The 13467-nt window shown below is 35.5% G+C and overlaps 1 protein-coding gene across 6 annotated transcripts in view; it reads right to left on the reverse strand.

Annotated features, from left to right (window-relative positions):
- Positions 1 to 13467, reverse strand: part of NCOA1 (nuclear receptor coactivator 1) — a 290001-nt gene that overhangs the window by 176299 nt on the left and 100235 nt on the right. The window contains exon 4 of one of the 6 annotated variants that reach the window (XM_088152154.1): positions 11009 to 11070. The exons of the other annotated variants lie outside the window; for them this stretch is intronic. The gene's annotated coding sequence lies outside the window, so the exon portion shown is untranslated. The remainder of the gene's footprint in view (positions 1 to 11008; positions 11071 to 13467) is intronic. 6 annotated transcript variants of the gene reach the window in all.

Below are 13467 nucleotides of genomic sequence, written 5' to 3' on the forward strand. Positions count from 1 at the left end.
TCTTTGGAGAAAAGATCCAATTCTGTAAAACCATTTCAAAATATTTCCTCCTCTTCCTTCTCTGATTAGTGAGGAATTAGGGGGCATTAAATCATGGTTGAAAAGGTTCTCCTATGGAATTTCTCATCTACAGATAAACCTTTCCATCTCCACAAGCTATAATAGAAAAACTTCCTATTATTTACAGACATTTTAGTGGAATAGAGACCCCTACTTAATAATTAAGTAGAATAGGTCTTTAAATTATAATCTGAAATTAAAATAGGATTGTATTCTTAAATACCCAACTGCCTTTGAGTAAGTATTGTTTAGACTGTAGTATTTATATGAAAGAGAGAGGGGGTTCTATTTTTGGAAGAATTAACACAAAAGCTACAGGTTAATTCTTCAATAGCATTTTAGCTCTTCTGAGCTCATCCAGTTTTATCCCATGATTGTATGCAAAGCACTCAGAATACTTCAGGTGTGTTATATATATAATAAATTATTATTACAAATTAAGGAAATATCCAGAGCAATTACAGGTTCCCAAAAAAAATGTTTATGTTCAAACTACAGACTGAAACATAAACCAACCAGCCACACTTTAGCCTAGAACACATGACTGGATTATATTTCAGTCTATTATGCAAACCCAGAAAATAAGATTAGCTGAGTAAATCATATCTTAGTTAACATAGATAAGCATGTTGTGACAACATAGTCTTACTCTTAATAGCTGAGCATGTTATCGAAAGTAATCATACAAACTCTGGTGAGCTGTATTCACATTTCAGCAGAGACATGAAGCAATCAGTGAATATCCAAGATAAAGATTCAATAAAAATCATGCTTGAAACATCCTGGAATTGTTTATTCTTTCCAAGAGACATTGTCTCAAAATCACAACATCAAGATGGAAACCTTTATATCTTGCCTATTAAGCAATTTGAGTGACAACATTGCAACCAGATTAAAGAATATGTAATTTATATTATCTCACTGATTCTGATTTCCAAAGTATCTTTGTCATACCCTAAGCCACCTCATTCAGTGGAACTAAAATAAGTTATGATTTGCCTTTTGAAAACTGTCTTGAAAGGAAAAAGTTTTAGTTCTAATAAATAATGGGACTCCAAGGTAAGTTGTAACTAGGAACCAATAACAAGTCACAGGGACAATTCAAAGTCCTACTACATTGCCATATAAAAAGGCACAGCACCATTTAGAAAATACTAGTTTTTTTTTCTTTTGTTATTGTTTTTAATTCATACCTGCCATTTAAAACCCCAGAATACATGACATCAGTATCATGAAGCTGCATGTACTTCTAGCTGTTTATGTAATACGTGTTCTTTTAAACTGATTCCTTCTATCTTTTTTTAAAGAGAAACATGATATGGCATTTAATCATACTGTATTCTCTTCAATAGAATACTTTATGGCTATTTAGTGCTACCATAAAGGTCCTAGATAAGACAGTTTATAAGGAGCATGATTAAAACAAGGTAAGAGACCAACAGTGGGCTCATCACAAAGAGGAAGCAAGACTCAGCATTTGAGATGTAGTCTCAGCTGCATTCTGGACTCGTTTAAGAGAGCCACTCAACATTTGCCACCCATTTAAATTTCCTTTTGCCCAGGCCTACCTTACTCTGGTCACTCCTGCCTTTGCAACTGGTCTCTCTGATCCACATGAGGCAGATATAAAGAGCAAATAGAGATTTCTGAAGCACACAAAGCTTTGGTCTCTATCTTATCAAGCAACATTCTGCAGCAATGTCTTTAAGAAGAGAAGATACCGCATGATTTCAGCAAATCCCAGAGAGAGTTCTTTCTGTGCCACACCCTCTAGCCAAGCTGCCTGTCTCTAAAGAAGCAGGAGGAGACAGTGAAAAGAAGAAAATGACAAGAAAAAGGGAACTGAAAGCTTTTAGCTCAGAGAAACCTCTTTTAAAACGCACGGGACACGTGTTTCCTAAGAGGAATTTTTAGAAACTTTCCCTAGAGGTAAAAACATTAGGCTTCTGGTAAGTTAACAGAGAGAAAGAGTTTATACGGTATGCCCTTCAGTTGTCCACACAGTACACTGGAAAACTGTTCCCTTGACAAGACAGTATTTCCACGTGGTAAGCACTACAGATTTCACGAAACCATGTAAAAAAATAGAGGCTCTAAGCACGCTGAAGTGTCAATGCATTGCCTCAGGAACAGCAGGATTTTTTTTTTCTTGATATAATATACATTGGTTGTTTTTCCTTTTATTGCTGCCAGTTGAAGGAAAATAAACTTAAAAATTACTTATTCAACTTTTTCAAATGAATAAAAGCTGGGGCCATTTTCATTTCAAACAGCAAGCCCCACATTAATTAATTTCTCCTTTTAGAGGTACTTCATTTCTGGTTTGGCATTACTCTTGCTGCTGGAAATAATGCCTGGGAATGTTTTATTTGATCAGTTTGGCAGGACACAGTTATGGCCACAACTACATCAGTTTGGCAAGATACTATTCACCATCCTTTTATAGGACAAACAGCCAAGGAATAAAGTGGGCAGTTCTAGATATTACAAAGCATAAAGTGTTGGTTATTAAAAGATTTGCCCAGATTCAAGTTCTCCTCTCTCCCAATACTTAGCACCTGAGTAAATGTCCATTCCTAAACTGTAATTCCCAGCTGCAAAGCAGATATGCACATATATTGTCTCATATAGAGTCACAGACATCTCCCATTTAATCAGTGAAGCTGAGTCTCCTCAGTAGAGAACATGAAAGCTCCTGAAAGCCACTTTCAGAATAGACAACACCAAGCTAGACAGACCTAGTAGAAGTTAAATATGTTTAGCCTGGAGAAGAAGCAACTTGAAAACAGTGATGTTAATGTTTGGGTAGTGATCACTTGATGGTGGAACAACACATTCAAGTTGTATGGAAAGCAATTTCATCTGAAGATCTGAGAAAACATTTTAATGTATAAAGTATTCATTTATTTATCAGAGCTCCACTAGCCAACAGAGCTTGCTGAAACCATGAAATAAACTGGCCAGAGAAGCTGTAGAAATAATCTCCCTGGCAGTTTTGGAAAAATACTGGAGTAAACTTTATTAAAGGTTATTTTTAGTTTATGCCTTCTGGATGCTTTGCATTACAATTCCTATAATTGTCTACCATTGGCCATGCTGGCTGGGATCAATAGACATGATACATCTAAAACATCTGGAGACTATCATGTTGCCTACACTAATCTAAATCATCCTATCACTGCAAGTAGTCTGATGAGAGAGGTGTGTGCAATGCAACTGAAGTTTTACAAATTAATATTTAGTGGATGAGCGCAACAGCAATATTTTGTGTTGAAGTACATATTTCTTTAGAGTAGTGCTTTCGTCCAGCTTGGAATATATCCTAATCCAGTTTGTTACATGAGATCATGGCGTTGTTGGTTTTTAAAAATCAATTCCAACCACCCCCAGCTTTCCATTACAAACATTCCTTTTCATTCCAAACATTGCTAGCAAAGAGAAAGTTTGGAAACCTACACTTTGGACTGAGTTTTTGCTTCACGCAAGTTTCATGGAATGTGACTTCTGTTTCAAAATCTAATTAAGAAAAACTGTACAAAGACAATCCCAAAGATTGGCGCCAAAGCTTCAGGACAACTTCCTAATAATGATACGGCTTGAGATATGACCTTGACAAATAAGAGATTATGCAATATTACATTCATTTAGCTTTCCAGGCATGCTCAAAGCCCATCAAGTTACTTAACAGAGTACTTCATTCACAAATATAGACGTACATAATTTTTCCAGAGATATCAGAAAGCACTTTATAAAAATGTTTTTGCCAGTCTTATTACAGGAGAAAGAGCAAACAAACAAGTAAATAATATTAGATACATTTAGGTAGGTGTTCAGAAAACAATTAACCCCTCACTGAAACGCCCTATAGTATAACTAAAAGTTATATACTTAATATTTAGAGGTTACTGTACCATGATTGCTATTCTGACATTAGAACTCATCTATACAAACAAGAACTTGCAGTTTCTCAGGCCACAGTCCATAGGATTGTGCCACAGTCTCTCCTGTGTCATTCCTGTCAACAGGTTTCTTCAGAGCCAGCCATACTCTTCAAATGATCAATGAAATTGCTCTTTAGCTATTACAAGAGATGTATGGTCAATAAATTCCAGACCATGTTATGTACTACTTGTATTAGTAAAGCAGTATTCCATTCACAAACTATCCTAACATATGGAAAATCTGTATATGTGTGTCTTCTCCTAATTTACCTAGCTGTTAATACCCAAGGACCAAGTTACAGTACATTAATTATCAATATCCCCCCGATTACAGGCTCCTTTTAAGCAAATTTCCCTCATGTAACTTTACAAATGTAACTTTCACTATTGTTTTGCATCTTTCATTTCTTAATTTCAGGAAAAAAATGTAGATTTTTTTAACAGGGTAAAGACAAGTGCTAAGCAGACTTCACACAGTACTACTATATTGTTTACAAAAGAAGAAATACCCAAATTGTCTCCCCTAAGGAATGTTTATAATCAAGAGATGTAGGATATAAGCAGTAAGGAAACTGCTTAACCATTGGGTGCTTTCAGATGACCAACTAACTTTAGTTAATATTAAGCTATGGATTCATCCAATCACAAAAGCACAGCAACAATTCCTGCTGACGTGAAGAAAAAAATCTTTTGTGAGTTCTTTTGGGTTGTTTTTCTTCTTAGCAGCATGGAGAAGAAATCAGATTCATGAAACAAAACTAAAACTAGCCATTAGTGGCAAGGTCTATGCAGGAAGAAGCCAGCATGTAAAGCTGGATGAACTTATGACCATGTAAATAACAGAAAGCATGTTGTCTGAACAAGGTCATCAAGTCATTCATGACCATGCAAACAATAGAAAGCATATTGTCTAAACATGGTGATCAAGTCATGATCTATGCTGGTAGTTTAAAGACGTACCCAGTTTGAATGCCACTTTTCCTTAGGTTCCACCTAAGCAGTGATTAATTTTAAAAGGCTTGAAAATATTGTAGCAACAATGTGGGATCAACCCCAAGACTAAATAGCTCCCAGTTCGCTAATGTGACATATGATGGTAACTGAATAAAAGGGGGAAGGGTGCAATCCATCTTATCTTCCAACTCAGCTCTCTGACTTCCAGTCTGCTTAAACATTCAAGAGATGACCTGGAGTTACTAGAGAATTCTGAGAGTCTCTAAGACAGATTGTAGCAACAACAGATGAAATGGACTATCCCAACAAGATAATGATGCCTTCCATTTTCCATTAGTTAAGAACAGCAAAGGTGGATGAAAAACACAAGGTAACATTGCTATTGGGAGGTGATGAGAAAGTTCTTTAATGCTATTAAAAAGTGTCATATCACTTTAGTAATAAGCAGTAAGCAGGGACAGTAGGAAGTTTAAACACAAGAAATGGCCAAATGTTTGGGGAAGGATAATTGCTTAATAGTCTATCAAAAGACAACAGGGCTCAATATTAGGATATGGATATGGCTAAACAATATTCCAAAACTTGATTAAGAGAACTGCAACTACTTTCTCCCCACCCACCTGTACTACTTTTTAAAAAAACAAAAGCTTATTTTAATTCAAACACATATTAGGAAGATACAAAAGACTGAGTAAGATACAATAGATGACCACAAAGGAAGCGCACTGAGGGGTACCTTGTACTGCAAGAGAAGCCACACCAGTTGAAGTGTCTACCTTGAAGTAAAAGACTCATATCCCATGACTGGTTTGCATCAGTAGTAATTCATAAAACAGCATCAGAAATATTTAATGATGCAGTAAAGCAAATTAAGTATTTCATCGTCCTACAGGTTTAGTTTTTAAAATTTCCAAATCTGAAGATTTATGGCCTGAGTAACATATGCACTGTCAGCTCCAACCAGGGTCAAACTAGCAAAAGTAATATCAAAATCCAAAACTACTGTGTATGTGTTTACATCCAGTGCCTTTAGTGAAAGGTCGAGGTGCATATGGCCCAAAACAAAGATCTGCTTATTCCCATTTGATTCTCTGAACAGAGCCAACTCCTTCCATTATTTGGAATTAAATTGGTGAGTTCACGGAACAGGAGGAAAATAATACGTAGTCTTTGAATCTTCATAACTCAAAAGATATACAGTACATGCCTCCCACCCCCACTGCCTGCTTTACCTAACAGAAAAGAGAGATCACTCATCATACTTCCTACAATGCTTGATGCACATAAACAGAGCAATACTGTACCAGACAAATAATTAGGGTAGCACTAATCTAGTATCAATGAAAAGGAAAGTTTCTGATCCTGATTTGAAAACACCATCAGAAATGAGATTCTTGCCTTAACCATTGAAAATACAGGAACCACTGATTACCAGGGATGGTAAATACAGTTGTTCAGTATACATGTATCACAAAATATCTAATCTTATTAAACCAACATTTGAAACAAAATAGAGCTATTCTTCAGTATTCACAATTCACCAAATATTATGAGGCAGTTTGCCAGTCATAAGATATGTACATAAATGTGCAAAGTATGCACAAAAATTGAAAAGCGTATATAAAATGCATTGTATTAGGGGGAAAATACATATGTTATGAGAAATTCACTCTTTTTTTTTTAATGCAAATGAGCGAAAAAGCAGAACAGAAAGGACTTTAGACTGGGGGAAAAAACTGACAGAAACTAGTATTTGTCCATCCCTACTACCTGGCAGGGACACTTTCTAAGCACCACTCCAACTATTAAGAGCAAAGTTGCACACCCTTAACTAAATAACTAGATTAACTAGCTAATGCTAATAACTATGGAAACAAAACATTATCAATGTCTCATAGCATGACTCTCTGCCATTTAGCCCAATTCCTACAGCTGGGCCTTAATAGCATTTTGTCTCTAAATAAGACAACACTTTATTCTGTTTCTTAATGAAAATAAATAGGGAAAGATAAATTACCACCATGTTTGTGAAGCAGGCAGCCCCTGCAGAGTCCTCAGAGGAGTCAACATTCCTCTGTTCAGAAACAAATGTATGTCTTTTGCTATTACATAAAGGTACCTACATTTTTCTGCAAGTTACCTCTTTGAATTGTACCACAAAGGCTTTCTGGAGCTGTAGCCTGAATTTGGAAATAAAAGGCCTCTGGAACAGGGAGGGTGCTGGTTTTTCATGCTAGTAATAGAAGAATGTCCTAGACAAAAGGGTAGAAATGAATGACATGATTTATGTGGTGAGGAGAGATAACACAGCTTTGTTCTGTCTTCTCTTTCCCAGCCCCTTTCTCCAATAGCAACAATGATAGAAGAAGCCACAAAACTACGATGTTATACAGAACCAAATAATTCAACCGAATGGATCCAGAGATATAACACTGTTGGGCTGTTCACTGTTTAAATCTAATGGAGAAATAAAACAAAATACACAGCACAAGGGGCCCATCTTCAACCTTGGGCAGATTGTTATGGCTGCCTACGTGAACACCCAAAGCTGCCAGAATTACTGCAGCTTTTATTACAGTCTGCTCTGTGGAGCATCCTCAGATTTGCTGATCTTCAAATTTATTTGAGATGTATACTAGTTCTTAGTCTGTTTCCAGTTTTCCTAAAATGACACCTAACTGTTTAGGAACTGTTTAGGAAAACTGTTTAGGAAAACTGTTTCCAGTTTTCCTAAAATGACACCTAACCCATTCCAACTGTCTAATTGATTTCAGAGCCTTTAATTGCTCCAATCTTTGAAACTTAAGAAGCTATGGCAGCTTTCTTTTGGTCCTATCAAGTGAAAGAATCCTCTGGATTACGCTCTACTGTGCAAAGGGGGACACTAAAAAATAATTTCTGCATCTTGGAGTGCTTCTCACAAGTAAAATTGAAAAGCTAATATTATCTTAACAAGATTACACAATATCATGTAACATGTTTTATTTAAAGATATGTAGCCTAAGACCTTGATGTTATGAGATCTAACTCATAACAGATTTAGATAGAAAGACAGGTAATAGTGCTTAAAATTAGTAAAAGCCTCAGTGGAACCTGCAACAACATGTAGCAGTGCGTTCTTACAACAGTTCCAGGTCAATGGGAGTTCAGGATTAAAAAAAACCATTTTAGGCAAGCTGGAAGAAGCAGCTTTCAGAAAGGGGATAACGAGGCTCCCTTGCTTGCTTTCCTCTCCTACAGAAAATTTTACCCATGATGAATGATAAATTTATTTGCGTTGTCAAACAAATAGATAACACTGCCCCATTAGCTAAATAGTGGTTGTATTTCCACAACATAGTTAACCTGATCCATTACAAACTTTACAGCTGTACTAGCTATATTTTATTTTGTTATCTTGTATTTTTCATTTCTCTTTATTTCTTTAACATCTTTCTCTCCTGCTCACTACCAGTCAAATCAGCCCACTAGGGGTTCACAATATAAATCCAAACCATCAGAAGTAAAATACAAAAATCACCAATAGTATATGATGATAGTGCTGATTTAAATTATTTGATTCATAAATGTTCAAATTTTGAGTATGATTTTGGGCAATTTTCTTCCAGTTTGAAAATATATGTAATAACTCCACTAATCATATTTACAAGGCAAACAGAGACAAAACACATTCCATTACACGTACCCACACTAATGTAATTAACAGCAAGCCTTATGATTCAGAGAATAAAAAAATTAACAGTTTGACTTCCGTGAGACTTACTACATAAAAATTGAGTCCTGGGACCAGATGCAGTAATGTAAGGTCTCCAAACATCAATACAAAATTCAGATCTTAGAGCCACTCTAAAACAGCCTTAAGATTTTTAGGTCCAGACCTATTTTCAACCCTCATTTGCAACAGGAGATCTACTTATGCAACTAAATCCTATTGTTTCCTTGGACTCATGATAATGGAGTCTGAACTGATAATGCCTAAACAGGAAAAAGATTTTGGAGTTATGACAGATAGCTCAATGGCTGCTGTGAAAATGGCAAATCCCATGTTGAGGATCATAGGAAAAGTTTGAAAATAAAACTGCAATTTTTATTGGAATTCTGGAACTCAAAGTACTGTACATTGAAGGTTCCTCACATAACTAAAGGTACCCAGTGAGCTCCAAGTTTGAGTATGGAGTTGCATCTGGGTCTCCTCAGACCCAGTTGAACACCTTAACTACTTCATTTCATTGTATATTTGGAATATACAGTGTTGGCCACTGTATCTGCAAAAGGATCAGAAAAACAGAAGTCGGGAAGAGTTTTACATGGTAGTGTCAAGGGAGACATGGAGAAGAGTTTTTTACCCCCCTCTCTTAACATTAGAATCAGAAGTCATCCAATAAATGTGAATATTGGAAGATTTAGGTAAGACGATGAAAATATATTCTACATATATTCTAAAAGTGAACTACAGAATCCACTATCACAAGTAGTAGTAGTGATGACTGGCAAACTGGACCACTTTAAGGGGAATTAACAAAATTAACAGAGGATAAAAGCATATCTCTAGCAAAAGAAATCATGCTACTGCCACTCGCCTTAGACCAGGTACATCCCTCTTGGATGTTCTAACCTCAGCTAAAGGCCAATGCTCTAAGGCTTGTGGATATATGTGACTGTCACAGAGCCACCTTACCTAACAACAAAGCAGAAATCCAGACAGCAAGCACTTGATATGGACACAGACTTAAATTTAAAAGTTATGTCAAGTTTGCCTTAAAAAATAAATAAAAGAGGAGAGGGAGGAGAGAGAACTGGCCAGAACAAAAATTAAAATAGTGCAGAGGATTAAATATAAGAATGTGGCAATACATGGGGCATACAACATGTAAAATTAGACAAGGTTCTCAAATTCAAGTAATGCTAGAACCAGCAATTACCTCATGCTGTTTCCCACCTTTTAATTAAATAAACAGAGCAAAAAAGAACATTTCTAAAGTTCCAAAGAAAATACAGATCAGAATGCTAAATAATATATTCTGTTTCCATGCATACATCTTTTTATCGTATTTATTGCAATCCAGAGATCTATTTGGTCCAAAATGCTTGTTTTTATTATTATTCCACTGCCTTTAATTCCTACCTTTCTTCTGACAACTCAAGCTTAACTCAATTTCAGTTTAGGATTGTCCTTGATAGCAGCCACATACTGTCAAGCATTTAGCAGACACAAGTCTTTACACGCTTTAATCTAGGTAGAATTCCACCTCTCTACCATCTCTACTTTTACTTTCTCAAGCAGAATGTGATTAAAGGATCTAGCAAAGCACGATGAATTCCAAGATATAAAATAATAGAAAATAATTCAGGTTGAAGCAAGAGATTGTTCAACAGAAATTAAATTTATTCAGAAAGATCAAACAGAAATACATAATTTTATAAGAATGATAACAAACACTTTTATGTAATCTCTAGCTACTACAAATTAGACATGGGATAAATATGCATGCTAATTTAACAAGATAATTGCTAGCACTGATTGGCACAAGGAAACCAACTGAAATTAACCTAATCTATATTGGCCCCAACATTATCTAAACTGACATCTAAAGTGACCTCATATATAAAGTCTTTAGGTTACAGAACATATTAGCATAGCAGAATGTCATTGGTGCCTGCCTTGAGTTCTTAAATAGGGTGGTCTGTAAGTGTTTGTTTTTAAAAACTTTCAATTATTACCATGAACTCATTTCAAGAGTTACTAAATATCCTATCCATAAGTAACAGACAATGTGATATTCTGAACTCATGTTTCTCCATGTGGAAAGATTAAACTGCCTTACATCAAGTCAGACTAATATTTAATTTAGCCCCCAAACAGGCAATCCAACAATCAACTGTTCCCAAAATTTGCCATATCTGAATTCAAATTGGAAATACTTGTCCAGTAAACTACTTAGTAAAGTAATTAATCCCCTGCTCTATGAACTTAGCTCTCCTAAATTACTTACCTTTGCAGAAGCAGTCACATTCACAGAACCATTTACCTTGGTTCTGAAAAAGTTTCTCACCTATGATATGCTCCACTTTCTTGGAAGAAATCAAATCATCATCATCCTGCCTGTGAAGTAACCTGATAAAAAGGAACTGGATTCTATTACTGCTCAGGTGCAATTTAATTTCTAACCTACAACTGTGAAATATCCACTTGAACAAACACATTAGGAAGAAAGCAGGTCAAGTGGGCACAGTTTATAAATGGCATGAGGTACCAACACCTTATCTTTATCATATATCTTGCAATTCACACATTATAATTTCAATGCATATATTATACATAGAACACGAAAATGGCAAGAACTCAAGGGTTTTAGAAACCTTGTTCATCACAGAACATGCCAGGAGACAGAGAAATACACATCTAAGGTGGGATCACAACAACATTTCTCATCTATCTGAACTAACAGAGAAACATTTGGTAGACAGTACTATAGAAACAAGTGAAGCCAAGTAGAAGACTGATTTTCAACACAGAATTATGTTTCGGTTACTTCTAAAAAGCCTATACAGTTCATACTTGATCAGAAAAAAATTAATGCTTTCTATAACATTATAACATTATTATAAAGTACAAATCTCTTTCTGCAAGAGATTCACTTAGTTGAAACGACCATCCACTCTCTTTTTATATTATTTTACCTTGCTGCAAAGGGAGTCAGACATACAGAGATGCTAATGATTTATGACTTTATGAGTTTACATGCAAGTACACAGAAACATTACGACGTTTCTCCCCAGCTTCCAGCCTGATAGAGCAATATCACCCTGGAGAAACAGTGAAGAGGCCTTTCTCAACATATAAACTTAGTGGCAAAAGGCAGTGATCACCAGCTGCGTTTCCCAGTTTTTAGGTAATACTGAGACCTTGACATATTTAGACATTCCTGAGTGGTTTCTGGCAGAAGGAGCAATGTTTGCTCTGCTAATTTTATGTTGCTGCTCTAGGCAATTATGAAACATTGTTTCATTAAAGCGGGGGAAGGGGCTTCTCACTTTCAATATCCATGTGAAAAACTTTTCCTTTTTTTTTTTTTAAAAAGAAAATCCTTGTAAATATATTCCTGCCATATTCAAAGGAAGCAAAGGCATAATATTACCTTCACTTAAGATTTGAAAATATGTGGCATTGTCTCTGGAACCCATAATAGCTGTACTGTAAATAAATGCCAGTAAAAATATCTACATGGTATTAATTTATTAAAATTCACTAATTAGCTAGTGGCATTTTCATGTATTTCATTATTTGCTTACTCAGCCTCAGAACCCTCTCAGTTTCCTCAAAAGTAAGCCAAATTGCTCTGAGCAAGCCATTCTTTGAACAAGAATGTTTCTATCCCTTGATGAGGTTTTGATGTGAATTATAAAAGGCAACCATTGCCTTTGAAGGAATAGTTCCTTTGATATTAAAATGTATTTATAACTTCTAAAAAAACACATCGACACTGACATGTGGTAAAACTAAAACCATGACTTTTGATGACTCCAACTTCTATTTTTCTTTTATGCAGTAAAGCATCTCTTAACACAAGACAACAAAATCAGAAGGGGGAAAAAAAGAAAAAACATCAATTCAAGGATTTTAACCTCATTTTTCTTATTGCAAAGGGAGTCTTTGACTGAAACTCTATACTGTATTGGTATTACATTTTTAATTTACACTACTGCCAAGTATTTAAATTGTGAAACAGTCAATTTAAAAATGTCTTCCCCATTTCTCTGTTATTGTGTCAGTTTCATTCCTGCAAAAGCTAAGCATTTGCAAAGGAAGTCCCATGTGCTTGAATCACAAAACACAAGTAATGGGGGGAAGGAATTACAGGTGAAAGGATAAATTTATTCAGGTAATATTTTGCTGCAAACTTGTTTTTTTTTATCCCACCTTTATATTATTTTTAAATAATAATTAAATAATTAAATAATCAATTTTAAATAATTACTCAATTCAGACTGGCTGAATTGAAAAACACTTTATTCACCCTAACACTAACCCTAACCCTTTTATGAAAAGAAACTCGCAATTATGAAAAGAAACTCACAATTCAAATTCACGCACTCCAGTCAAAGGTATCAGCTTTTATTAATTCCACAAAATTTTGGTGGACAGGACTATGAACAGATCCATTTCAAGTGGGTTGCTAAGAATACTTTTCCACAATGCCAACAATATTCCTGGTTCAGTAAACTGCTGAGGTTTCCAACACACAGCAATGGAGCAGGGGTGCCGCAGAGTATGGTAAAGAAAAGTCCAGATGGCAGCAGCAATGGTTAGATTGAAGTTCAACCTGTTTTTTATGTGCGCCACAACAGAGATCAAGACCTGCTTTCTATAGTTCTGAAGAACAAGTCCAAGGATACTGGGTTTAAGTTACAGGAAGGCATTTTGGTTTCATATAAGAAAAAGAGTCCTAGCAAAGCAATTGAGCATTTGGAACCAGTTATCCAGAGAGATAGTGGCTCCCCTTTACTGGGT

Source organism: Python bivittatus, unplaced genomic scaffold (assembly GCF_059951505.1).
Source record: "Python bivittatus isolate LINGU-HERP-01145 unplaced genomic scaffold, Pbiv_v1 ctg000690_np1212, whole genome shotgun sequence".
In the NCBI taxonomy this organism is placed as follows: Eukaryota; Metazoa; Chordata; class Lepidosauria; order Squamata; family Pythonidae; genus Python; species Python bivittatus.